This window comes from Arvicola amphibius, chromosome 6 (genome assembly GCF_903992535.2).
Source record: "Arvicola amphibius chromosome 6, mArvAmp1.2, whole genome shotgun sequence".
In the NCBI taxonomy this organism is placed as follows: domain Eukaryota; kingdom Metazoa; phylum Chordata; class Mammalia; order Rodentia; family Cricetidae; genus Arvicola; species Arvicola amphibius.
The window spans coordinates 29,807,313-29,834,381 of NC_052052.2; the positions used below are offsets into that span (position 1 = coordinate 29,807,313).

At 50.5% G+C, this 27,069-nt stretch overlaps 1 protein-coding gene across 1 annotated transcript in view; it reads right to left on the reverse strand.

The window, feature by feature from the left end:
* The window catches only part of Rims3 (regulating synaptic membrane exocytosis 3), a 37,392-nt gene extending 16,016 nt beyond the window's left edge, over positions 1-21,376 (reverse strand). Inside the window, exons 1-2 of the mRNA XM_038334600.1 lie at positions 21,214-21,376; positions 3,227-3,383 (exon numbers count right to left, since the gene is read on the reverse strand). The gene's annotated coding sequence lies outside the window, so the exon portion shown is untranslated. The remainder of the gene's footprint in view (positions 1-3,226; positions 3,384-21,213) is intronic.
* Positions 21,377-27,069: the final 5,693 nt, after the last annotated feature.

The following is a 27,069-nucleotide window of genomic DNA, read 5'->3' on the forward strand; positions in this document are numbered from 1 at the left end:
GCCAAACCTGGAGCCCGTTTTTCTCTGGTACGCAGTTCAGAAAGAATATGTTTTCTATGCTTGAGCCAGTGTGAATCAGTGTTCTCCATTAAATCCGAAAACATCCTGCCTGACATTAGGGCTTTTTAAAGAAATTCTTGGGTTATATTGCCAAATCCCTTTCCAAAGTATAAAAATTTACTGTCCTCATTAACTGTATTCAACAAATGTTTAATTTCCTAAAATTCCAAGGCTAGGACTGAGTGCCAGGGACGCAGCAGCAGCCAGCCAGGTCCACTTGGTCCTGCCCTCCCAAGACCTCCAGTCCAGGAGGGGAGACAGACAGTAAATAACTAATTACACCATTAAATATTTAATGGTGGTTACGATAAGAGCCAGGGAAGAGGAGGACAGAGGGCTCTGAGAACACGAGGGGGGGGGGGTGGTAGGCATCTGCGGGCCTGACTTACACAGACCTGGGGTCTCTTGGTGTCTGTACGTGTAGAGGCCAGTGTCCAGCATCACCCTCAACCACCATCCTCTACCGTGTTTTCTATGACAGGGTCTCTTGCTGGAAAGGAGCGCAATAGCTTGGCTTGACCAACTGAGGATCTGACATCGGGCCCTCATGTCTGCACGGCAAGTCTTTTACCCACTTAGTCATGGCTCCGGCCCCGGAACTGGGGTCTCCAGCCACAAAGCTCTATGACTTGGCTGTTAGGTATCAGGCCACTCAGCTGACATCTGCTCAGGCATAGTAAGAAACCCGGCCCTTCATTCTCTGGACCACCCTTGTTCTACACTGGCATCCAGTCTCTTCCTGGGCTGGCTGTGCATCCCAAGGGGTCAGGACATTTTGCTTGAGGGAGCCTGACTTTTTAAAAGGATGTAGAAGGGGGAGGGGAAGTGAAGGTGGAAGAGGGTGGCCTTTCTTCTGGCTGCCAAGGAAGACAGTTAGTTCCCACACCTCTGAGCACGGCTACCTGCCCTCCTGCCAGCGTGGCTCCTGCTAGGCCAGTGAACTAAGGCTGAATAGAAGACGGTGAGTCAAGGCCTCCTTTTGCCTTCTTTGGGGCTGTGGACTGCTTTCCCCGTGGTGTTGCAGAGTCTGGGGTTGTATTTCTCATCCTCCATCACTAATGGAAAGTCCCTGTGGCCTGTGACGATCTCTTCTGCTTAGTTTCCAGTTCTTGTGCCAGTCTGTGAGGGTTTGGGGGTATCTGTACAGTCAGTCTTCTGGCACAAGACGGGACAGGGCTTATCTGGTGCTGTGAATCTGCCACAGTGTGGGTCTAATTTGCCCACTACAGTAGTTCTGAGAGGGACCTCGTTATCTCTTCAGGGCAGCTGCGAACAGAGTCTCAGAGAATCAGAGGTCTCCTTGTCCCACTCTCCTAGGAAGTGACAAGGCCTGGATTGGAACCCAAATCTCCTGCATCTACAAAGAGGCCTACATGCTCAGGAGCCCCTGCCCCTCAGTGCAGACTTCATCCAAAGCCAGGGCCTACCCTCCAGGGCAGGCACCACCCTGAATCTCTGGGTTCTGTGAGAAAACCCTTTGTGGCCCAAGTTCCCCAAGCCTGTGCGAGCATTTAAGGGAAAGAAATACTAGACTATAGTTTAAAAGCATACAGCTCCCTGGTGAGTCTCCAGGACACTTGAGGGGTGAGAAGGGACAGAATTCCAGACTCTGCCAACCTGGGAGTTCATGTTTCCTCATGAATAATAAACAGACCGACAAGCGGACTGGCATCCGGACTTTGTGCCATACAGAACCATGCTCTCACCTTCGAGCACACTCCTGAAGAACTGATGAAGGCTGGGGTGACCCCAGTCTGCAGGCCACTCCCCACAAAAGTAGGAGGAGCCAGACCTAAAGCACCAGGGCACAGAAATCTGGGAGGGTTGGGCATCCGAACAGAAGTTGATTCCTCCTGTGTTCTTTTCTGGGTCTTGGTTTTCTCATCTTTGTGTCAAACGGAAGGGGTCAAACTAAGTACTCTGAAAAAGTCCTTTTGTCAAGGGAGCTGAGTCTGAGACTGTCTGCGTCAGTAGAAGGTTCAGAACTGGGATTCTTGGGCTGAGGATATAACTCAGCCGGCAGAGGGCTCATCTAGCTGGCAAACCTGTGATCTCAGCACTTGGGCCATAGAGAGTGGGACAAAAGTTCAAGGTCATCCTCAGTTAAATAATGAGTTCAGAGCCAGCCTGGTTATATTGGACCCTGTCTCAAAACAAGGAAGGATGGTGGCAGGGGATAACAACAATACCTGTCTCTAAGTCTTCTCTGCAGGGAAGCCACAGGCACAGGGATCAATCACACTGGGCCCCAGAGGAAGGAAGTTCATTGCAAAGCAACCCCCTGAGCCCTCAGATCACAGGGATGTGGAAGGGGAGGAGGAGGCAGAGACACGATCTAGTGAGGCCTGAGAGAAGCCTGAACGCAGCATGCCATATACTGATGGCCCAAATGATTGCCAGGTGAACTACATAATGTCCTTTCCATGAAGGTCACATCCTACTCCCTGCTTGAGCTGGACTCTTTCCTGCCCAGTTCACGGTACATCAAGGCAGGGACCCTCTTGTGATGCCTCCAATGACAGAGCCTCGCTTGGCAGTGCGCTCCCACCCACTACACGGCAGCAGAGGAAATGGTTTCCATGTGTCCTGGGGGGGACACTAGGAACGGGCCTGCTGCTTCCCTTTCTACCCTCGGAAGGGAGCCTCTACCTGGGGTCTTGCTACCCCTAGGGCCACTACAATTCCTGGAGCAGGTCTCAAGACACTGCAAGGCCCCTGCAGCCTTCTGTCCCTTTGACAATGTGACTGACAAGCCAGGAAGTTTTTCTTGGCAGTCAACGAAGCACCCAAAAGCCCAAGATGAACGTAGCTGCCCACTTTTACAAGGACCTCACCCCAGGGTGCCTGCACTGTGAGGCTGGAAGGGACAGCAAGTGACTGAGGTTCCTCCACCTTTCTTCACCATCTGCCTACAGCAGACACCACGAGTCTACCTTGTTCCCAGAAACCAGAGAGACCTCAGAAGTCCCTCGACGGTGCTCCTGTACCAGCTCAGAAGAAGCACCTCCAAACTGGCATGTTCTCCCCACTCTCGCCTTTTAACTACACAGGTGGAGACCAAGGCCTGGGATGGAAAAGAGATACATCCAAGGACGGCTTCTAAATCCCGAAGTCCCATCACCAGTCAGCAGCGCCCCACCCCGTCTGGAAGGAAAGGTAAGCTCACCGAACTGATGAACCTGAGTGTGGGGTTCCGCATCACAGGGGGCTGTGCCCTCTCAGCAGCACGCCCCTAAGCTTCACTTCTACAGAGAAGCCAGTTTTCAGGAGAGGAAGTAAAGGCAATCAGGGCAGGCTTCCAGGAGACGATGTGATGGCAGGGTCTGCAAGGAAAGAGTTGACCACAAAAGAAATGGAGTTAAGGCCTCTGTCTCCAGGGAATTCTAGCAGCTGCTGGAGGAAAACACAGACTTTTGGGACAGTTGTGGGACACTGAGAAAGTCCTTCCAATTTTCAGATCTTGTTTCTGTTTTTCAAGGCCTTGAACTCTGAGCTCTGCCTGCCTCTGCTCCTGAGGGCTGGGACCAAAGGTGTATGGGTACTACCGTTCTCTCCTTTAAAAGTCCTGGTCCCCTAATCTGCCTTTAGATACTTCAGGGTCAAACTGCTGAAGCCCAGCAGCTTTAAGATTTTTTTTAAAGGATGGGTATGTGTAGCTCAGGAGTGGATGCCAGCCTAGTGTGTGTGGGCAGATCCTGGAGTCCATCCCCAGGCCCAGAAGGAGAAAAAATTTTTAAAAAGCTTAATTAGAAACAGGATCTCAAGTAACCCAGGCTGACCACGAGCTCATTATACAGCTAAGGGTAATCTTCTTGAACTCCTGATCCTCCTGCCTCAACCTCCAAAGTGCGGGATGACAGGCATGTGTCACTATACCTGTATTAAAGAAAAGCAAACAACATTCTCTAATACACAGACTCCCCTAGGCCAGAATGCTCAAGAGCCCTGGGCCCCATCCTCTCTTTTCTGTCTGCTCTCTGTGTACCCCCCCAGACCAGCGGTTCTCAACCTTCCCCATGTTGCAGTCTTTTAATGTGGCTCCTCATATTGCGGTGACCCCCAATCATAAGATTATTCTTGTTGCTACTTCATAACTGTAAATTTGCTACTGTTATGAATTGTAATGTAAATATCTGTGTTTTCCTATGGTCCTCAGCGACCCCTGTGAAAGGGGTCACAACCCACGGGTTGAGAACCACTACCTGGCAGTCAGGGTCGGAGGCATTAACTCTGAGAAAGTTCTCCAGAGTCTCTTAACTTCCAGTTCTTCTTCTTTAAGAAGAGTCTGATGACACTAGGCGGTGGGGGTACACACCTTTAATCCCAGCACTCAGGAGGCAAAGGGCAGGCGGATCTGTGAGTTTGAGGCCAGCCTGGTCTACAGAGTAAGTTCCAGGACAGCCAGGGATACGCAAAGAAACCCTGTCTCAAAAAACAAAAAGCACACACACACACACACACACACACACTCACACATCTGATGGCCACCTGGACCTGCCCAGCTTTCCCCACTGACTATGATCAGATGAGTCAGATGCGCAGAGGGGCATGTCCTCAGAAGCTGGGCAGTGTGACACCCAGGCCTGCCTGCCACTCTTGAGGAGAGTAAGCGGGCTTCCACTCCCAACCCCTAGCACATGGCTCCTCTTCCCTAAAGTGAGATGACCACATGTGCTTTAGGAGTGTTAGATAAAAGATTACAAAACAAGATCAGTGTGTGCTCACTGCCCAGAAGGGCAATTACCTACTTACTGTGAGTGATAGTGCCCAGGACGTGGTAAATACTTGTCCAAGTGTCAGCTCCTACCCACATGTGCTTCCCGTTCAGGGAGTTAATAAGATCACCCACCGCCACTCTAGGTTTGTGGGGTAGGAACGCATCTCTCAGTTGGGATGGGAGGTATCTGGGAAAGCTGCATCAGCACCACTAGAGCCTTGCTGGATGCTGGCTCTGGCACCTGAGAACCCGCCTCAAACCCTGGGAAAGGCCCTTAGGTCTAGCCCCTCTTTCCACGACTTAGGGAGAAGTGGTAAGGTGGCAGGGGTTGGTATGTGGGGGGAGGCAGGCTAGTCCAAGAAAGCACAGGCTGCCAGTGTGGGGAGCATGCTGCCTCACCTACTCTCCTCATGTGGAGACCTCTTATCTTTCCAGACAATACCCCCTAACACACACACACACACACACACACACACACACACACACACACAGGCATGTGCATGCGCAGAGAGAGCCAGAGAGCAAGAGAGAGCACTTAATTTCAAATGTGATCACATTACACAGACCCACAAAGCTGCTACCCACATTTTAAAGACACAAGCACATGTGTTCACAGGAGTCTTACCCTGAGCCTGGCTCCCTAGGCTGGGGCTCACACACCAGCGTGGGGCAGGCCCTTGTGTGAGCTGGAACACATACACGCTCACACACTCCAGCCCCCAGTCCCATCCTCCTGGCTCCCATCTCTGCTGGACCGGACAAAGAAGCTCATCCGGTGAGGTTTGTGGTGAAGAGATGGGAAAGCTGGCAGGGAGCAGCTGCTGTCACCATGGCTACCAGCTGACCCACTTCTCCTCCACCCAGGCTGGCCCACCCAGCCCAGGAGAGGTGGTTGCAAGCAGCTTCGGGTAGGGTAGGCCTCTGCCATCACATGCAGAAAAGGAACAACCCTCTGAGGGTGTGGTAAGGGAAATGAGCTGAGACCCAGTTAGCCTGGGTCCTATGAGGGAAGGCACCAAGCTCCAAATAGTCCCTGATGAGAGTAGAACATTGAAAATATGCTCCTGAGAGATCTATCTTCTCCCATCATCTGGGTCTCTGGCTTCAGAGTGCCACCCGGATCCTGGACACAGTCTCAGTCACAGCCCTAATCACAGCCCTCACAGTAATGCAGGTGTTGCGGTCATATCCCTGCCTCTGTCCCGGGGCTCAGCATACTCGCAGGTCCAGCAGACGCAGGGCAGGAGGAGCCCTGTCTCCTGTGCAGAGAAAGCTTGTAGAACACAAGGCCCATCTCCTGCTTTACTCCAGGCTAACATGTGCCTTCTCCTAGTCAGGGACTCCTGGGGACATGGCTGTGTATTCCCCCAGAACCAGTGACTTAGAGTAACACAGCCTCCAGGATGGTCAGTCACCAGAAAAGACTGTCTTCGCCCAGGACGAAACCCACCCCTCTGCATGACACCTGCCACCCTCTTTCCACTGTGTCTCCTGTCTACTTGGAACACTCTTCTATGGCTTGTCCCTACCACCAAGCTTGTCTATCCCTCCTCCCTTGTCTACCTGCTTCCAATTCCTCTCAGTCCCCCTCTGAAGATCATTTCCTAGCCATCGTCCCAGGCAAAGAAAGCCTCCTCTCTTGCTCTTCCAGAACTCTGTATTGTCCTTGAGTGTTACGGGTTAAAGTCCTGATATCCTGTACCTCAAATGTGGCCTTGATTGAAAATGTGACCTTTGCAAATGTGATTAAAGTCTTACTGAAAGTGGTGGGAGGTGGAGGTTGCCCCTACTCCAACTGGTTTCCCGACAGGAAGACAGCACTGAACAGAGCAAAAGAGAACATGGTTTGCGAGTCCAGCCTGGAGCACCAACAAGCTGAGGACTGCCAAGGATCACCAAGGACTTCCAGTAGCCATCAGAAGCAGGGGAGTGGCATGGGAAGGGCGGCCTCTCCCAGTCTGCACAGGAAGCAACCCTTCCAGACACCTTGATATCAAACTTCCCACCTCCAGAGCTGTGGGAGAACAGATCCAGACGGCTCTGAGACACCTCATTTGTGGTACTCTGCCCCAGCATCCCTGGAACACGAACATACTGCCATCTGTAACGTGTGTGTGTGTGTGTCTCCCACACCCAGCCCAGGCTATGAGGTGCTTAAAAATGGGAACTGTTATTCAGCCTAAATCCCCGGTACCTGGCATGGGTCTGGCAACATAGCAGGGCTCTGTAAATATTTATTGAAAGGATGAATGGCAACCAAAAGTACTAAATGAACACTGATAGAGAGGAACCATGAGTCAGTTTTATTTTCTTCATGTAACATATTGTGTTTTCTAAAGCTACTACTTTAGACACTGTATTAATGCTATAATAAAGAAAAAACAATAAATATTTTCCTTTCTAAAACATATGCTAAAATAACAGACATTAGCACCCGTGTGTGCTCTCTGAGCAGGGACAAACTCTACTACATGCTTGATGACTGATTTCTATTGATTAATTGATTCCTCCTTGGGTTTCCAGAGTACTTTCTGCAGTTGGAGTTACAGTCTGAGCTCTGGGGACTGAGAGGTGGGAAGGGTACACAATCTTCCTGGCCATCTCCACTATCCACTCCTCCACAACAGACTGTGGAATCTGGCCAACACGGCAGCCATCACCTGATGGTGCTAAACTTGGCATCTGAGATTATCCCCCATGTCCTGGTGAAAGGCCGTGCACCAGTACAAGCAGGGTACACAGTGAACACATCAACCAGTGCTCTTCAAACTCAGATGTGAACACAAACCCTAGGGCTCACAGGTGGAGCCTGGGATTCTGTGTTTTGTCTTTCCACCAGCTTCCAGATGATGCCCTTGGTGCTGGCCTGTGATCCACTCATGGACCCGAGATGCCAAGAAAAACACTCTGGGTGTTCTGTAAAAAGAAAGAATGCCATAGGAGTTGGGGCACCAGAAGAAGTACAAAGCAGAGCCGAGCAGAGGACAGGTGGGAGTGTAGGGACAGAAAGCAGTGGGAACCACTAGGAAGGTCTACAGAACAGGCATGTTCAGAGGCTCAAGAACAGAGTCTGACAGAGGAGCAGGAGGGGAGTGCAGCTGGGGAGGAGGGGACTGGGAAGAGAAGTTACAAGCTGTCAATGTGGGTCCCTGACTGTGGAGCTAGGAAGTTTGTCTTTAATCCTGCAGGAGTGAAGTCTAACAAGATTTAGGCACAGTGCTTTCCAGAGATCAATCTGGCACTGTGCACAGATCAGAAACAAGCTGATGGGAGGACAGCTGCTCTGGACAGGCTGGAAGGGTTACATGGTTGCCCTGCATGGAGGGGACGGCTGCTCTGGGCAGGCTGGAAGGGCTGCACAGTTGCCCTGCATGGAGGGGACGGCTGCTCTGGGCAGGCTGGAAGGGCTGCATGGCTGCCCTGCATGGAGAAAGAGGGAAGGGATGGGATTCAGGTGTCTCTAGAAAGGATGAGGAGACAAATTTGGGAGAAGGGAGTAAGCAGAATCCAAGCGATTAATGGAGAGGATAGGAATGTGAGGTGCCATCAACAGATCTCGAGGGGTCCCTAAAGATAAACCCGCATAAACCCGGCCAAAGTAGAAAACGAGCACCCAATAGTCACAAGGAGTCTAAGTCAACCCTGTAGTTTATGGGTGGAGACGCTGGGCAGGAAGCAGATCCGCTGAGCTCGGGAGACCCATAGGAGTGGGCAGGAATGGGTGTGTTCTTCCCAGAAAGGAAGAGACATGGAAAGGAAGTGGGATGTTCAGAGAAGAGTATAGTATAGGTGGGCACAGGGCAAGAGTGACAGGCAGGAGAAAGAGACTTACAGATGGGAGACTGGGCAATTCCAAGTGGAAGAAGCTGGACGTGGTGGTTAGGCCTGTAATTCCAATGTTTAAGAGCCTGAGGCTCGAGGAACTCCATGAGGTCAAGATCAGTCTGGGCTGCAGAGTCCTTGTCTCTTTTTTGTTGTTATTTGCTTGTTCTTTGTTTGGTTTTGAGACAGGGTTTCTCTGTGCAGCTCCGACTGTCCTGGAACTTGCCCTGTAAATCAGAGTGGCCTAGAACTCAAGAGATCTGCCTGCCTCTACCTCCCAAGGGCTGGGGTAAAGGCGTGCACCACCACACGTGGCTATGAATCCTTGTCTCAAAATAATAAAAAAAAAAAGTAGAATTCAGAGAAGATGCCATAAGAATATAGGTGGACATTCCCATACCACCTCACTGTGGACCACAGAGACGTCTTCCTTAGAAGCAGGAGAAGTCAATGGACAAAAAGAAACACTAACTGGAGTGACTGGATGGATAGTATCTTGCTATAAGACCAGGCTGACCTCAAATTCACAGCCCTCCTATCTGACCCTCTGGGATTACATTTGGATACCACCATATCAGGTAGGAAAGGTAGAATTTAGATTGGCAGAGAAGGGTCTGGATACCCTGGTAGAAGGCCTGCGTTTCAGTATGATTTCAAATGCCATGGGGCTTCCAAATAGTCCAGCCCAGCCCAACACGGGAAGAACAATTACTGTACCCCCAAACACATGTAAATCATACCACATAGCTACAGAACTCCCAGGCAGAGCAGAGATACAGGGAAATAGGTCGTTGGATCAGTCTTACAGTAGATAAGACCATCATTTATTATCCACCGGGTCTCCTGTGAGCAGGGGCACTCCAAACAATCCTATGAGGACCACAGGCAAACATGCAAACCCAGCCCTGAGACACTAAATCTCAGTAAGACACCCACCTGCTTCCCCTACTCCCCCTTCATAGATGGGGTAAGGAAACTTGCAGGGTGCTGTGGCAGGGACAGGTAACATCATCCTGAGAGTGGGGGCCTGCGAATGGTGTTAGGCTCAGAGCCTTGCCCTGGCTAGCTCTCCCTTGAGCACCGAGACTCAGCCAGGCAGCATCAGCAGCACCAAGGACAGCGGCCGGCACTCAGGCCTGCCAGCCCCTCCCCTGGTCAGGGCTGCCTTCCAGGCTGATCAATATTTCATGAAGGGAAGGGGCTCCAATTACTAGCCCTGCACCAAGCCGGAAGGCGCCACCGCTGTGCCCACTGCCCACCCGGGGGACCTTCTCTCATATCCAGCACAGCTTCAGCTGACCTGGACAGACAGGAGTGGCATCTGTTCCTGCATGCCCAGGTCTCTTCCAGTCTAGTGATAAATCTTCACCCAGAACTGGAGACACACTGTACAATGAAGGCCACAAACACATCAAGCACAACCACACCCAGCACACAAGCTACCTGAACAGGGCACTCAGGCATGCAGTGCAAGCATGCACACAAATATGCACACACACATTACAGAGAGCCAATGACCACAGACCCACAGACATCTGCCCACCATACACACACACACACACACACACACACACACACACATCACAAACTCAAATGCTTCCTGAAAACTCTTCAGACAACCCGAGAAACATCACATGAGGGTCAGTGAGTTGCAGACACACTATATTAACACATGCATTTGCACATGCATACATACACACACACACACACACACAAAGGCACACCTTGACAGTGATCCTCTCTCACCATGGACACACAGCATACACCCACAGTCTGCCCAGGTTCCCACTTTCCTGGTGCCCAGGGCAATGTGTACTTGCTATGAATGTGACTGCAGGAGACAGACAGACCAGACAGACCTCTCTCTCATTTCCTCCTTCCTTTCTACCGTCTGCTCTGGACTTGAGCCCTGTGGAGAAATCTAGTCTCTGAGGCTTTCTGGTAGCTGCTGTCCAGGCCTCAGGGACAAACAGAGGCACAAAGAGCTGGGTAGAGGAGAGAGTCGGGAAATGGTGACGCTGGAGAGTTCAAAGCCTCTTAACTCTGTTGTTCTAGGGCTCCAAGCTCTAGGACACAAAGCTCCAAGGACTGCTTCTCTTAACCACAACTCCCAAAGCCTCGCTGCCGCCTGGGGCTCCAGGCTCCTAGGGAGCTTGAAGTCTGTTGTGAGTGGAGACAGGAGGACCATAGGTCTAAGCTCCCATCCTTCCAGACTACACTTCCAGTCCTAGCCTGGAGTGAGAACATCTCCTGCCTCCATCCAGACAGCTCAACACCAAGAGCCCCTCTCAAACAGGCTGTGGGACCACACACAAATTCTCCTATTTGTAAGAGTCTCAAAGCAAAGAAAAACAAGATAAAGAACAGCCCAAGCCTGGTGAGTGAGTGATAAAGCAGGTGTGAGGCCCTGTGTTTGACCCCAGCCCACAAAAAGAAAGGGAGGAAGGGGAGGTGGAGAGGAAAAAGGGGAAAGCCTGAACACAGAATAAGCAGAGGAGAGTAGGCCAATATAGCAGGGAGAAACTTCATTTTTTAGGTAAATGGATGGAAGAGGCAACTTCAAGACCCCATGGGCAAAGATCTCTAACATCCCACCACCATGATTTTGCATTGTTCACACATCAGTGAGCCACATTGATGACTTCTGCAAAATCACAGTCTCCTGTACATTATTTTCTTTAAATTGACATTTTCCTTTTTTGGTTTTGTTGTTTGAGACAGAGTTTCTCTGTGTAGCTTTGGAGTCTGTCCTGGAACTTGCTTTGTAAACCAGGCTGGCCTCAAACTAACAGAGATACGTCAGGCTCTGCCTCCCGAGTGCTGGGATTAAAGGGGTGCGCCACCACTGCCCAGCTTTAATTGACCCTTTCAAAACTTAAGTGAACTATTTTAAATAGAAATTCTATTTTTTTTTATTTTTTTTAAATATTTTATTTATTATGTATACAATATTCTGTGTGTTTGCCTGCAGGCCAGAAGAGGGCACCAGACCTCATTACAGATGGTTGTGGCACCATGTGGTTGCCGGGAATTGAACTCAGGACCTTTGGAAGAGCAGGCAATGCTCTTAACCACTGAGCCATCTCTCCAGCCCCTAAATAGAAATTCTATTGCTACTATAAACAGAAAGTCAATATCACTTCTAATAAATAGAAAAAGACTGTAAAAACAAACAGTAAAACAACAAAGTTGTACGCTGCTGAGGTGGCTCGGTGGGTAAAGGTGCTGCCTCCAACCCTGATGACTGAAGTTTTCTGAGACCCACATGGTGGAAGAAGAATCGACTCCTCTGATCTCCACTCGTACACAGTGGTGTGTGTCCACTCACCCACACACCCGCTCAACAGACAGACACGTACTTTTACAGATATGACAGTTCACACTCTAACTCTGGCTCTGGAGAGGCTGAGGCAGCGGCGTAACTGCCAGAAGTTTGAGGCCAGCCTGAGTTTCATAGTATGTTCCAGATCAGCCCAGGATAGCATGAGATCCTGTCTCAAAAAAACAAAGCCAAACAAGGTTAGTTCCACTACTACAGTTCAGCTATGTGGAGCTGCTGGCCACAGCGCTCAGCCCAGTCTGAGATCTCTGCAGAGAGGGAGAGAAGAGGGGCTGGGAAGTTCCAAAAGACATTCATATCTATACAAACTCCTTCTCCTGGGTGTGGGGGTGGGGGGGACCCTGGACTTGCTGGAGTTGAGATGAAACCAGAGTTCTCACTATGTAAGTTGATGGTATACCATGGCAGATCTGGAAGCCCCTGTATACCATGACGGGTCCCACTGAAGGGGTCATTTCACCTTCTGGGAAGCCCGCCCACCTTGCCTTCCACTAGAAGGAGCCGAGCACAGCTCTGGGAATAGCCATTTTATAGGAATTGCTTGTCTTAGAGCTGATGAGATGGCTCAGCAGGTAAAGGTACCTGTCACCAGGCCTGATGACCTGAGTTCGATCCCCAGGACCCACATGGGGGAAGGCAGAGAGAACTTCCACAAGTTGTCCTTTGACCTCTACATGTATGTTATGGCATGCCCATATGTACACGCATACACATACAAATATACATTTTTATAAAGAAATTTCTCAGGGTTTGTTTCCTATTTACAATTCGTCACTATAGTCCTCCATCTAATATGAAACTCACGGCAGGGATTATAATCTTCATTTTAAAAAAGAAAAAAGGCCCAGAGAGGTTAAGAGGTCTACCTAGTCACACAGCTCTACAAGGCAGCTCCACAAGGAGGAGATTTGACTTCAACACAGATGACATGTGTCCTAGCATCAGGAGCCCTCACTCTGGGTGACCCTGGGTTGGACAGTGGGGAAGGCAGAAAGATGGCTACCTGGCATATGCTTAGAAGGCTCTCACAACCCCAAAGAGCAAACAGGCAGGTGAACAGCCGGAGTCACACCGTTGTCTGTCTCTGGGTTATCAACACCACCTCTCTCAATCTCAGTTTCCATGTCTTTAAAATGGGCAAAATAATATCACATCTTTATCAAGATGCAAGGATTAAATGGAAGCATGTGTCTGGAGCCTGGTACAGAGTAAGTGTCCAAAAGGGCTTATTACTAGGGAAGCAAGACGAAGAGAATCAACACAGGTCAGGAATGGCTGGCTGGTGAGATAGGCACAGGTCAGGAATGGCTAGCTGGTGAGATAGGCACAGGTCAGGAATGGCTGGTTGGTGAGATAGGCACAGGTCAGGAATGGCTGGTTGGTGAGATAGGCACAGGTCAGGAATGGCTGGCTGGTGAGACAGGCACAGGTCAGGAATGGCTGGTTGGTGAGACAGGCATGCAATGGTTCTTTGCTGAGAAAAGGAAATGAATCTTTTTTTTTTTTTAAAGATTTATTTATTTGTTGTATATGCAGTGTTGTTCCTACAGGCCAGAGTTCTGCAGGCCAGAAGAGGGCACCAGATCTCATTACAGATGGTTGTGAGCCACCATGTGGTTGCTGGGAATTGAACTCAGGACCTCTGGAAGGGCATCCAGTGCTCTTAACCTCCGAGCTATCTCTCCAGCCCCCAATCTTTTTTTTTTTTTTAAACAGAGTTTCTTTGTGTAGTCTGCTGTCCTGGAACTCACTCTGTAGACCAGGCTGGCCTCGAACTCAGAGATCCACCTGCCTCTGTCTCCTGAGTGCTGGGACTAAGGTGTGTGCCACAACTATGACTTCAGTCTTAAAAGAAGAGAAGGAAGATAATCTGGTCGGTGTGGTGGTCTAGCACTCAAGAAGCAGTGGTGGGGGAATGCAAGTGTGAAGCCAACTTGGGCTAAATGGTGAGATGGTGTCTCAAAAATTCTAAGATTGAGGTTGCCACTTGGGGGGGGGGGTGAGCGTTTGTGTAACACATGCAAGGCTCTGGAATTAATCCCTGGCACTGGAGGGGGTATGGTGGAATGTAGCTCTGGCTGTGCAGGCCTTCCCTCATCCCATTCTAAAGAAAAGTGGAGAAAGTCACCATCCCATCCTGTCTCTCTCTGCTTGGGCCCTTAACGACATGTGAGACGGTCTTCAGTGCCTGCTCTGGCCAGTATTACCCTGGGAAGAGCCCCCTTTAAGTCACAGTTCCAGGCCCCCTTTCTCCAGGTGCTGTCTGCATGGAAGGCTGGCACTCTGCCCACCTGCCTGCTCCACCTGGCACCTTAAATACTGAGCAGATGTCTTCTGAAGCACTTGTCCGGCTAACAATGACGCTGACACACACACACACACTCACACACACACACACACCTGAGGTAGATTCCAGTGGCCATGTTCATGTCTTTGTGATCCCTCACCGTGGGTTATGGGTGTGTGGCCCAGGGTGGCACCTGACTCCCTCAGAGCCAATCAGATCTTCACGTAGGAATTTGGGTTTAGATCTACCAAGTCCTAGGTGCTAGTTCTGAATGTGGCTGGAATCCAGGGTCACAATACCAGAATCCCTTCAGAGGGGACAGATAAGCGAAGACTGCCAGCAGGGTGCAGAGAATGAAGATTCAAATTCTCTAGCCCTCCAGGTCCCGGCTCCCTAGGCTAGCCCCACCCCCAGCCTTGTTCCCTGTAACAAACCTTCCTCCTAACACACCTCTATTACTGAAGCTGGTTTGCTTGGATTTTCCTAAGTAAGGCAGGAGCTGGGGGCTGGAGATATAAAAATGAACACCCCAAGGTAGAGATGTAGAGTTGGCACTGATATGGCAGTACTAACTGTACTGGATGGGCCAAGGGTCCTATCCAAGCTTCACAGTGATGGTAGGTGGCTGAGATGGTTTGAAGGAGTGAGAGACATTCTCTAGAGACAGGCTGGGGTGGGCGAGGCATTGCAAGCAGAGGGAACAGCAAGCGTAGGTACACAGAGGCACAAAACAGCCTGGCCTGCTGGAGGAGCTGCCAGGTGTTCAAAGTGTGCTGCGGAAGCGGAGAGGTGGGGATGCGCAGGGAGTTAGGTACAGATCATAAAGAGCTTTGAATACCATGCTAAGAAGCTGAGGCCGTTTCCTGTCAGCTATGGGGAGCTATTGAAGTATTTTAAGTAGCAGGGGGTGGCAGGGTCAGTTCTATGTTTTGGAAAGATGGCTCTGGGGATGTATGGAGAAAAGACTGAAAATGCAGGCGTGGAGGCAGAGAGGCCACTAAGGACACTGCAGGATGAGGTACCTGCTCTTTGATGCAGCAGCCAACTCACTGTGTACCTACTAAGTGCCAGGCCTGGGTAACACGGGTTCCAGATCCACCGAATGCTCAGGTCAACAAAGCAAGACGATGGGAAGAAAGGAAAGGGTGCCAAGCGTCATGAAGAAGCGCAAGGTCCTGGGGATGGGATTCGGCCTAAGCGGTCCCTGTGCGATCATGAAGACCTGAGTCTGAATCCCAGCACCCATGTCAAAAGTCAGGTAAGACTGTGTGTGCTTTAAATTCAGGATTAGGGTACAAAAACAGGAGAATCTTGCTAGCCAGCCAGCCTAGAACCAAGACCATGAGTTTCCGGTTCAGTGAGAGACCATATCTCAAGGCAATAAGGAAAGGAGCAGATAGAGGAAGACATTGTGCTCATGGACAGGTATACCCGTACCCACGTGTGCATGAACCACACCGCACACAGGGAGACACACAGGAAGAGGAAGAGGCAGAGATGATCCTATGAAAGTGGAGTATTTAGATCTTGGCTATTAGACTTCTCTGCTCAACTGACACTTGGGTTGGTGTCTAGGACCAGGAGTCAGCAGGGTCCCCAGGAGGGGGCGTGCATCCGGGACAACGTGTGTAAATGTGTAAATGTCCTGCGGTGGAGGGTAAGGAAGAATGTAGAAGATGATGTAAGTGGGGAGGTGAGGACCAGATCGCACGGGGCCTTGGAGACTGCGTCAGTAAATCTGGATTTTATTCTAAGAAGTCCTGGAAGTTTTAAGCAGGGAAATGACACAATCAAACATTTATCTTTAGAAGACTGTGCTGGCTACATCTACAAGACGATAGCAAGCGGGGCAGGCATGGGAGTTGTAAGGAGTCCGGCTAGGAGGTCACCGTGGGAATCTAGATGACAGAGAGTAGTGTCCTAGCCGGTGGTGTGGGTAGGAAGAAGGGCCACAGACCTGACCCAAGAGAGGAACGCTGGAGAACAAGGCTCGCTAGGCTTGGCTGTAGGCTGTGGGGGCGAAGACAGGGAGGTGTCCAGGAGAATTTCCAGCTTCCAGCTTGAGCAAGTGGGTGGGTGATGGTGACGGTGACAGAGAGACAAGCCAGGGACCCTGGAAGCAGAGCAGGTGCAGGTGGGTGGAGCTGGGGACCTGGGTTTGATCCTAAGGCTGTGTCTAAGAAGCATAAGACCTACAGGTACTGAACCCAGAAGAGATAATTCAATTCAGAATTGGAAGTAAGATGACCTGGGGAGGGCAGGCAAGGGGCAGTGGTATAGGGAGAAGAGGGGTCAGTTTATCTCTGAGGAGCCATGGCAACAGCCAGATCTGGGGGCAGAGTGGCCAGAGATTCTGGGCTTGGACAGTCAGAATCATGAAGCCAAAAGTTTATCCTCTTTCAGGCCCCGAAGGCATCTGGCCTTGAGTCTCCTTCTCCCAGCCAAGGAGCATACCCTGGGCTTAGACTGTGCTCAGATGAAAGCTTTCTCTTCCCTGTACCCCTTCATCCCTCTGGGCAAAGCCAAGCTCTCCCTTCCAAACATGACAGTGCATGTCTATAATTCCAGTGCTTAAGGAGCTGCGACTGGAGAATTGCCACAAGTTTGAGGTTGCAACCAGGCAAGCCAGAGCTACACAGGAAGATCCTGTGAGGGAGTGAGTGAACTAATGAATGAATGAATGAATGAATGCCAAGTTCTGCCATGCTCAGCTCAGGCAGTCCCTCACCTAAGTGAAGACTTCCCAAGCCATGCTGCTGTCTTGCTACCAGTCACCCTGTCTTTGAATCTCAGGTCTCTCTCTGGATGACTGTGGGACTGTGGTCAGATAACCTCAGTTCCCTCATCCGTACCATGGAGATGATGATCATCTTCCCCTCGTTGGTGAAAATGAGTGTGTAAAGTGCTTAGCAGAAGAACTGTAGGGTAAATGCTATGTAAGCCTTACTGTGACTAACATCCCACCCACCTTTGGACAGATAGTCAGCCCCCACCCCACCTTCGAAGTCCTCCCCTCAGGAGCTATTTTCAAGGCTGTCCCCTCTCTCTGGATTATGAACTAGATAATATGAAAAGACCAGTGCTAAATGAAAGCTCAGGCCCTTGTTCAAAACAATTCTTTCCAAACAGCGGCGACAGAAAATTAAAGCATGGAGTCCCACTAAGCACAGGGTTCTGTCCCTACCTCGAAACTTCCCAGGCTAGCCCTCACATGAGGTAGTAAAAATGCCAGCTGGCATAGGGCCTTACAATTTCCAGTTAGAATTTCACTTTCTGCTTCCCATTTCATAGCTGATGACAGTCAAGTTTAGACACAGGCATGCTCTGCTTGTGAACTGCCGAGTTAGGATTTGAACACAGAACGGACGAGCATCAAAGCTCTATACCTTGCCCCCCCCCCTGGCTCCCCAGAGGCTGGGAAAACATGGCCCTAAGGGCTGAGCTCAGTCAACAAGGCTGAGATGTGGCTCAGCCCACTGAGAGGGATCTGAAGACACTAGGACTGCCTCCCTCCTGGGAAGAGTCACATAAACAAGGGCTCCCTGGGTACCCTCTCTGCTGCTACTTAAGGGAAGGACACAAAGAGAGGGCAAAAGGTCACTCACAAGGAGGCTCCCTTGTGGCCCACAGGCATACCTGGAACTCTGGCCCTGCCTCCACTCCTTAAAACCATTTAGGGGTTGCAACTGGCTTCAAAATAAGCCTCCACATCTCTAGTATACTGCTAACCCAGGGTTGTGGAGCTTGGCTGTTCCCTAGCCTGCCACACACCGCTCCGCTATATCACCAGGATGATCCCACACCACCGGAAGCCCCAAACACTGTTTCCTCCCTGTTCATCCATGCCTCTTTGCCTCCTTGACTATGTGGCACCCTCCATGCCTCACTAAGAGGCCACCCTCTCTGGAAGTTCTTCCTGAACCCCAGAAGGTAGGGGAGCAACCTGCAGTGATAGGCCCATGAACCCTTACTTTCAACACACGTCACATATGCTCTAGACCATGACCCTACTAGAGAGGGCCTCCGTGGTTCCCAGAGCTTGCTGTACCAGTGGTACTGAGTGACAGATGCACCATCCTGCAACAGAGGCAAGAGGACCCTCACTCCCTTCTCCCACTCCTCCCCTGCCTCCCCTTTCTTGGTTCTTGTGCAATGGCCTTGATTTGTATTTGGGAGGTTTTTGTTTGTTTGTTTGTTTGCTTGCTTGCTTGCTTGTTTTTGAGGCAGGGTCTCATGTAGCCCAGGCTGGCCTCAAACTTGCTAGATAGCTCAGGTTAGCCTTGAGCCCCTGATCTACTTGCCATCAGCTGGGATTACCGGGTGTACTACCATATTCGGGTCTTATTCAGCTATCTTGAGCTCCAAGAGTGAAGAGTCCACACTTGCAAGGGATGAGAATCATTAAACAGAGAGGGTCCCCACCTGTTCTAGGCTGACTGCATATTTTGATAACACACAATCCAGCAGTACTGTCTAGGCAGGTGGGTCAGTCTGGATGCAAAGCACACCTGGTTTGGGCTTGGGTTTTTGAAATAAGGTCTCATTCTGTAGCTCTGACTGGCCAGCAACTTGCTCTGTAGACTAGGCTTGCAACAGTTCTACTGCATCTGCCTTCCCAAGTGCAAGGAATACAGGCAGGTACCACCAAAGCCTGGCAATCACTCTTGCCTTCCAGAGCCAATAAAGGCCAGGGAGTTGAGATGGATATGCATAGTCGTCACAGGTGGAGGACATGAACCTCACTCTGTCTAATGCCCAAGCACCTTGTCTCCTCTCTGCCACTGACCCCACACCCCTGTGACTCATCGGCCCCAACGAACGCATCTCATCCATGGAGCACATCCCAGCCTACAGAGCTCCTGTGTCTGGTTACAGACATCTCTGTGCAACACAGACCTGCCGTGAAAAGAGGCGAGTGGCCAAGTCATCTGTACCCACTGTGAAAGAAACACCCCATGTCAGCCAAACACAAATGGGGGAGGCACCCCCATTATCAGCAAAATGTTGTAGGAGATGTATTCTGCGTCCCAAGTCAGCAGAATGCTAGGGGGAAGAGCCACTGCCAGAGTCAGCAAAAGGCTCTGTGTGAGGCACTTTGCTACACCCCCTGAGCCTGGGCTCGTGACAAGACTGAGGTACACAGAGAAGCCTTCCAAAGCAGGGTTCTAGGGCAAGAGAGCCCTGGGGTGGCTGTTTCCTGAGGGGGAGAGAGAGCTTCAGCTGGGGAGTGGGGCAGACTCAGGTGAGAGTTCTCACATGGCACTAATGAAATCAACCACCAGCCTCCCTCCCCCTCCCCTGGGACCCTCCAGGCTCCAGCTGATGCAATGCCCAGCCTGATAATTGTTTTCTTCACTCCTTAAAGGGCCAGCCACTTCTGCAACTACGAACAGACATCACCCAGACCCCTGACAGCACGCCCCCCCCCCCCCCCCAGAGTTCAGCATCTGCTCATGGAGAGGAGGGGCCCAGAGAGCCAGCAACATCAGGCCTGGGCTCCAAAGAGTAAAATCCAATCAATGTCCAGAGACTAGGAGTGGCAAGGAGGGAGAGAGAACAGTTAAGACAGTGATAGCGACCACATCCCCTGGAGGACAGGAATAAGGTCCCTGCTGTGTCCTCAGCTCCTGGCTCCAGCATGCCTGCCCCAGAAAGTACTGGGCACAGTGCTGCGTGTAGCTCGGTAGTTATCCCCTGAGCTGATGAGGACAGACACAGGGATAAGCCGCTCAGACCTACCACTGTGTTTACTCCTCCTAAAACACAGGTCTGTTTTGCTGGGAGAGGCCCTGAGAAGGCAAGTGATTTCTTTAATATCACAAAGCCAGGAAGTATCAGAGCCTGGGTTTGAAGACAAGTTTAATCAGCTCTGGGCTTTACTCCTTGTAAACGGCCAGATGTCTGTAGAACTCTAGGAAGTTGCACGGACCCCTCCAGCAGGCCCTTGTCCAGAGAATGTCCCATTAGGCTACCCTCTTCGCTTGACTGTATGGAGAGTTGCCAGCTGCGTGATTGTGATTATGGACTAATTGGTGGCTGGCAGCAACTGTGGAGATGGTTTGTTAACCCCTTGGTGAAAAACCCTCTCTCCACCATTCAGGCCCCAAGCCAAGTGTGAAACCGTCACCAGCAGAGAACTCATAGACCTCACCCTTAGAGGCAGAATTGGACATAGCCATTCCCCCAGGCCCAAGCCCTGAAGGCCCGTGGTAGCATTGCCAGCTAGAGCCCCTTGTTTCTCTGGCTTTAGGTATAGAATTTCCCACCTCAGCCTGGGACTACAAGGGCTATGGACCATTCATGAGCTTCTGTGGCACTAGGAGGAGACCCACTCCCTCAGACTGGGCTGTCCAAAGGTGACAGGGGCCTGGGTTCCAGGCAGTCAGGAGGCCAGACAAGAGGACCTATCCTCCCAAACGAATGAGATGATGCCAGAATGGCCCATGAAGGGTCTTGCCAAGCTTCCCTGAAGCCCTGGGCAACCGGTCCTGCCCCTGACCACTTTTCCCCAGCTTCCCAGAAGCCCCCTCTTCCCACCCTGAGGCTGCGTGAGCACCACCTCGCTCCTTCCTGAGGAGGGGGGTGTTTTCTCTGGGTACAATGGTGTCAGGTTGGGAGGAAAAAGTGGCCGCTTCCCAACCAGGGTACAGGCAGGAGGGAGAAAGGCAAGCTGCCTTTCCAGGAGGGATTTTAAGCACTTTCCAAAAATGCCATACGAAGCAATGCTGTTGAAGACTAGGGCCCCAGGTGAGCCCGGAGCGTCAGCAAAGTACTCCAGATTCTGGGGTTCCTACCCCATTTTCCAGGCTCAGCCCCCGCCCCACAATCATCTCAGGCTGTGCGCATCGCGGGCCCCCGCCCCCCAGACCTGGCACACAACCCTACGTAGCACTCGGCGGGCGGCCGGAACCCCCTCCCCGGCGTGGTCCCTTGACCGCAGCCCCCTTCCCACGCCCACTCGCAGGCGCGCAAGGCCTGCTGACTTACCCCGAGGTGGGGCCGGGGTCCACGCCGAGAGCTGGGCTCCGCTGGCGGAGTAGCTCCGCAAGGCGAGGCAGGTGCTGCCCCGGGACCCCGCCCCGCGGACCCGGCGGTAGGCGCGGCCCGGCCCCTGGCGGGCGCGGACTCCGAAGGGGTAGGGACGCGGGGCGGGGACGGGCAGCGACAGAGACTCACGGGGGCATCGCCCGCCACCGGGCCGGACAGCTCCGCTTCGCCCGCCTGCGCTGCTGGCTCCGCAGCCGCCACAGTTCTCAGTCGCCGCCGGGTGCAAAGCCAGAGCCACGGCTGGCGGGAGGCGAAGAGGGCCCTGCCAGGGGCGGGGCCTCGGGCTGGTGGGAGGGATTAGCTGACGGGGCGGGGCCAGGTGGGCGTGGTTTGTGGTGGGCGGGGCCTTGGGATCTGGACCTTCTAGATCTATCCATGCTGAGTAGGCCTAGAAGGGGTGAACCCCTAAGAAGCAGGGGCTGGGGCCGCTCAAATAGTTCCCTGTCTCTAAGATGCTCCCTGTTGTCCTCTGTCTGTCCACACCTCTACACCATCTGTTCCTTCTCATCCTTCCTTGTTTTTGAGGATACTTCCCAGCTGCCCCTACTCTGAACCAGATCCAGGAACTTCAGATGGTGAGAAATAAGGCTAAGCAATTTACAAACATTTTAAAGACCAGGATTTAAAAAAAAAAAAGAAAGAAAGCAGATTAGAGATGAGAAAAGACTTACTCAAGCACCTGCTGTGAAAGACCTTCTGGGGCTAGAGAGAGAGACCAGCAGTTAAGAGAGTCCTCTGCTCTTGAAGGGGATCAGAGTTCAGTTCCCAATACCCACATGAGACAACCGGCAACCACCTGTAACTCCAGCTCCAAGGAGTCTGATGCCCTCTTCTGGCGTCTGCAGGCACCAGCACACATATGCACACACAGAAGTAAAAATACGTCTTTTTTTTAAAGGACTTTCCAATGTCCCTTTTGGACTTAGGGGAAGGGACTAGAGTGTCAGTCCTTGTGACCCCTGTTAACTCCCTTCCAACCTGTGGCAGTGGTTTTCAATTTGGATGGTTTTGTCCTGAGGAGATTTTTCACAATATCTGGAGTTATATCTGGAGTTATTTTTTGTTTCCAGAATCATGAGGGGCTTTCTTGATGGTTTCTGTTAAGAAGAAACCCTAAAACTGTACTGGCCAGTCCTGACACCAGGAGGTCTCAAACCCAAAGTATCTCTCTCTCTCTCTCTCTCTCTCTCTATATATATATATATATATATATATATATATATATATGTGTGTGTGTGTGTGTGTGTGTGTGTGTGTTATATACACTATATGCACATATTACATTATATATATATATAGAGAGAGAGAGAGAGACAGAGAGACAGAGAGAGAGACAGAGAAAGAAAGAGAAAGGGGATTTATTAGAATGGCTTACAGGCTGTGGTCCAACTAGTCCAACAATGACAGTCTACCAACAGAAAGTTCAAGAATCCCGTAGCTGTTCAGTTCATGAGGCCAGATGTCTCAGCTGGTTTGTGGTCTGTACCGAGTCCTGAAGGAAGTAGACCCTAGTGCCAGTGAAGAGCTGACTTGCTAGAGAGAGTGAAGGCAAGCAGACAAAGAGAGCAAAGCTTCTTTCATCCATGTCCTTTGCATGGGCTGCCAGCAACGGTGGATCTTCCCATCCCAAAAGATCCAGGTTAAAAATGGGTCTTCCGCCGGGCGGTGGTGGCGCACGCCTTTAATCCCAGCACTCGGGAGGCAGAGGCAGGCGGATCTCTGTGAGTTCGAGACCAGCCTGGTCTACAAGAGCTAGTTGCAGGACAGGCTCCAAAGCCACAGAGAAACCCTGTCTCGAAAAACCAAAAAAAAAAAAAAAAAAATGGGTCTTCCCATGTCACATGATTTAATTAAGAAAAAAATCCCTTCCAGGTGTACCCAGCTACTTGGGTTTCAGTTAATTCCAGGTGTAGCCAAGTTGATAACCAAGAATAGCCATCACACTGGGCTTGGCACCTACCTGAATGAACTTGAGGTGGATGGGCAGATTAGGACCTGAGAATACCTCTTCCAGGGTCCTGCCTGCTCCCAACTCGCTGTGCTTAAGTGAGTTTAGGACCAGGCATCTCTGCTGTCAGTCTGGAAGGGTCATTTTGTCATTGTTGTCATCGTTTTGGATTTCTCTGTGCATCCCTAGCTGTACGGGAACTCTGTAGATTATGCCAGCCTCGAATGCAGAGATCCTCCTGCTTCCTGCCTATGCCTCCCAAGTGCTGGGATTAACGGTGTGTGCCACCAGGCCCGGCTACTGCGGGAAGATTCTTAATTTTACAAAATGTGAATGATGAGTGGGGCGGTAGAAAGAACCAGGGAAATAACTCAGATAAAGGATCTCCCTCATCGTCCTTCTCCACATGGGAAACTGAGGCCCAGCAATATAAAAAGTCCAAAGCTGGGTCCCTCAGGTTGTCAACCGAGCTTCATGATTTTATTTGTGTATTAATGATAATGTTGTTACCATCTAATCTAGGCCTAGAACTAGAGCCTGTGTGGTAGGCTGCCTGTTCCGGAGCAAGCAAGGGAATTAGATTAAAGTAGGCAATGTGAGGGTCAGGGAAGTATCTGGAACAATGATGGAGGTGAAAGACAGTGAATGCAGAGCTGTGAGGGTTAGGTACTTGAGGGGAGCCATGCTCTTCTCTGCCCTCTGTCACAGGGGCCTGGAAGTCAGGAGCTGCCTTGGGCATCACGGTCTCTTTGTCCATTGTTGAAAACTTTGGACTTCTTTTCTAAAGAAATACACAAATGTACATTTCGTGTATAATTCCGGGCCATTCTATGTATGTTTCCAGAAGATTGAGGTGAGTTGGCTCTTAAGTGCAAATAGAAGAATGAGTATGGAGAATTTTAAAAATGAGATTAAGTTTAAAAATGTTATAAAGTCCATGTTGCTGACACAGTATGGCAGCAATTCCGGACTAGACATCCCTGGAACAAAATGGGGCCCAGAACTGGGCCCACTGATGACTGCAGTTCACAAAGAAATTATGTACTTTATGAACCCCTAGAAGAGAGAAACGAGGTCTCCAAACACAAAGTAACGATAAGAAGATGGAAATGTTAATCACCTTGACTTGCTCAGGACACATTGTCCTCATGTGCTGAGCTAGCACACTGCCCAACATAAATAAATAAAATTAGTATGTGTTAACAAAATGTTTTTAATGTTTAATGGAGAGGGAAATGTTAACCACCCTGATTTGATCATTGCACACTGTTTACATGCATTGAATTATGACTCTCTACATAAGTTTGTACAATAACTAAATGAAAGGAATAGGCCCAGTCACACTGGGAAATTCCGTGAAGACAGTTTCAGATAAACTAGGGGGGTTCGGGGTGTGTGCTAGGCATGGGTGAGGCCTGTAATCTCAGCACTTGAGAGGCCGAGAGGAAAGGATTAAGAGTTGGTGGGTAGCCTGAACTACCTGCCTCAAAAAAAGCAAAGACAGGAAATAGAGGGGGAAAAAATAGGCCTTTCATCAAATGGGTATCCAGGAAGGCCTGGATAGTCATCTGGGGAAACAGAAGAAAGCCACGTCCTGCACAGACAGGCAAATAAACTCCATATTTAAGCACATGTTTAAATAATAGCACCTGAAGAAAGGCATGAGATACCGTGTTGACCATCTGGAGTCCAAAGACTTTTTCTGCTGAGACTCTGTAACAGAAAAAACACTGGGATATTCGATATTCTTCCCTACCAGAGAAGTGACCATGATATCAAGTTTGAAAGATAAATCACAAACTGGAAGAGACGAATGCCCTCCATTCTGCTCCTCTGCCCTGCTGTCTCCTCTCCCAAGTCTAGGGGGAGTACACAAGGAGGGCCTGTGAGAGTCCAGACCAGGCTTAGCGCATCGCAGAGACTCTTCCTAAGGCATCCTGGCCAGCGCCCACCTGTTCTAGGACTGGGAAGCCCCGGAAACCCCAGCTCTGCCATCTGGGTCCTCAGCAGGTGACAATGGCTGAGCCAGAGTCCACCAGGACTCTGCTCACCATTTCCCTCATGTGGCGGTCCTGGGAACTGTAAATTTCAGTTCAAGCTACTTCACATGGTTCCTCTTACCTTTCTTTCTTCTTGTTCTTCTTTTTTTGTTTTTGTTTGTTTGTCTGTTTGTTTTTTCAAGACAGGGTTTCTCCGTGTAGCCCTGGGTGCCCCGGGAATCTCTCCGTAGACCAGGCCGGCCTCAAACTCACGGAGATCTGCTTACCTTTGCCTCCTGAGTGCTGGAATCGAAGGTGTGAGCCACCATGCTCAGCCCAAGAAACTTTCTCTTAAAAAAATAACAGCTTTTTCCCTTAAGAGAGGGAACCATTGCCTCTCACCTGGTTGCTATGTTTGTGCATGTGTGCACACATCTATGGCTGTCAGAGGACACCTTTAAGAAGTCAGTTTTCTCTTTCCATCTTTGTGTCAGTTCCAGGGACTGGACTAAAAGGATCAGGTCTATGGAGCAAGCACCTTCACCTGCTCAGTCATCTCTTGGACCTCATGGTTTTTTTTTTTGTTTTGTTTTTTTTTTTTTTGTTTTTTTTTGATTTTTCGAGACAGGGTTTCTCTGTGGCTTTAGAGCCTGTCCTGGAACTAGCTCTTATAGACCAGGCTGGTCTCGAACTCACAGAGCTCCGCCTGCCTCTGCCTCCCGAGTGCTGAGATTAAAGGCGTGCGCCACCATCGCCCGGTGGTTTTATTCTTTCTTTAAGAAAAAAAGATTGTCGTTGTCGCCGTGTGTGTGTGTGTGTGTGTGTGTGTGTGTGTGTGTGTGTGTGTGGTGTCTGCCTGCTTGTCTCTGTCTGTGGGTAGGGGTGAGGGGCCAAAAGATGTTGATTCTCTCCTACAATGTAGGTCCTGGGGATCGAACTCAGGTCAGACTTGGCTGGCACTGCCTTTACTCTTTCTGAGGCCTTTCACTGGTCTCTGGGGTTTTCTTCTTGAGTGACCTCCAAACCTCCACATGGCACTAGCTGAGTCCCAAGCATATCAATGCTGAGAACTGGGGAAACCCTAATTAGGTAAGAGGTCTGTAGGAGGTCTGTAGGCCGCTGGGAGACATGACCACCATAGGACTCCTCCTTCTCCCTTCTCTCTTCTTCCTGCTGGCCACGAAGCGAGCAGTTTTGCGCAGCAGGTAGCCCATGATCTGCCTCCATTGGCCAACTGACCATGGGCTGAAACAGTAAGGCAAAATGAGACTTTTAATTTCTACTTTATTTTTACTTATTTATTTATTCTGGTTTTTCAAGACAGCGTTTCTCAGTAGCCATGGAACCAGTCCTGGAACTCACTCTGTAGACCAGGCTGGCCTTGAACTCATAGAGATCCACCTGCCTCTGCCTCCTGAGTGCTGGGATTAAAGGCGTGTGCACCACCGCCCAGCAAAACTTTTTAATTTTTAAAGTTAATGTGTGTGTGTGTGTATGTGTGTATGTTATAGGTGTGAGTGCCACACATGTTTGGAAGTCAAAGGACAACTTGCAGGGACCAGCTCTCTCTCCACTGTGGATTCAGAGAATCCTACCTGAGACCCTGCCAAAAAAAAAAAAAAAAAAAAAAAAAAAAAAAAAAAAAAACCCAAGGAGGTAGGGCAGCCTGAAGAGACAGATTGACAGTTAGAAGTACTTGTTGCTCTTGCAGAGGGCCCAGGTTTGATTCCCAGCACCCACATGGCACCACATGACTGTTATTCCGGTTCCAGGAGATCTGGCAACCTCTCCTGGCCTTTCCAGGCACCAAGCATGCATGTGGTGTGTATACATACAGGCAGGCACAGGCAAGCATGTGGTACCTGTACA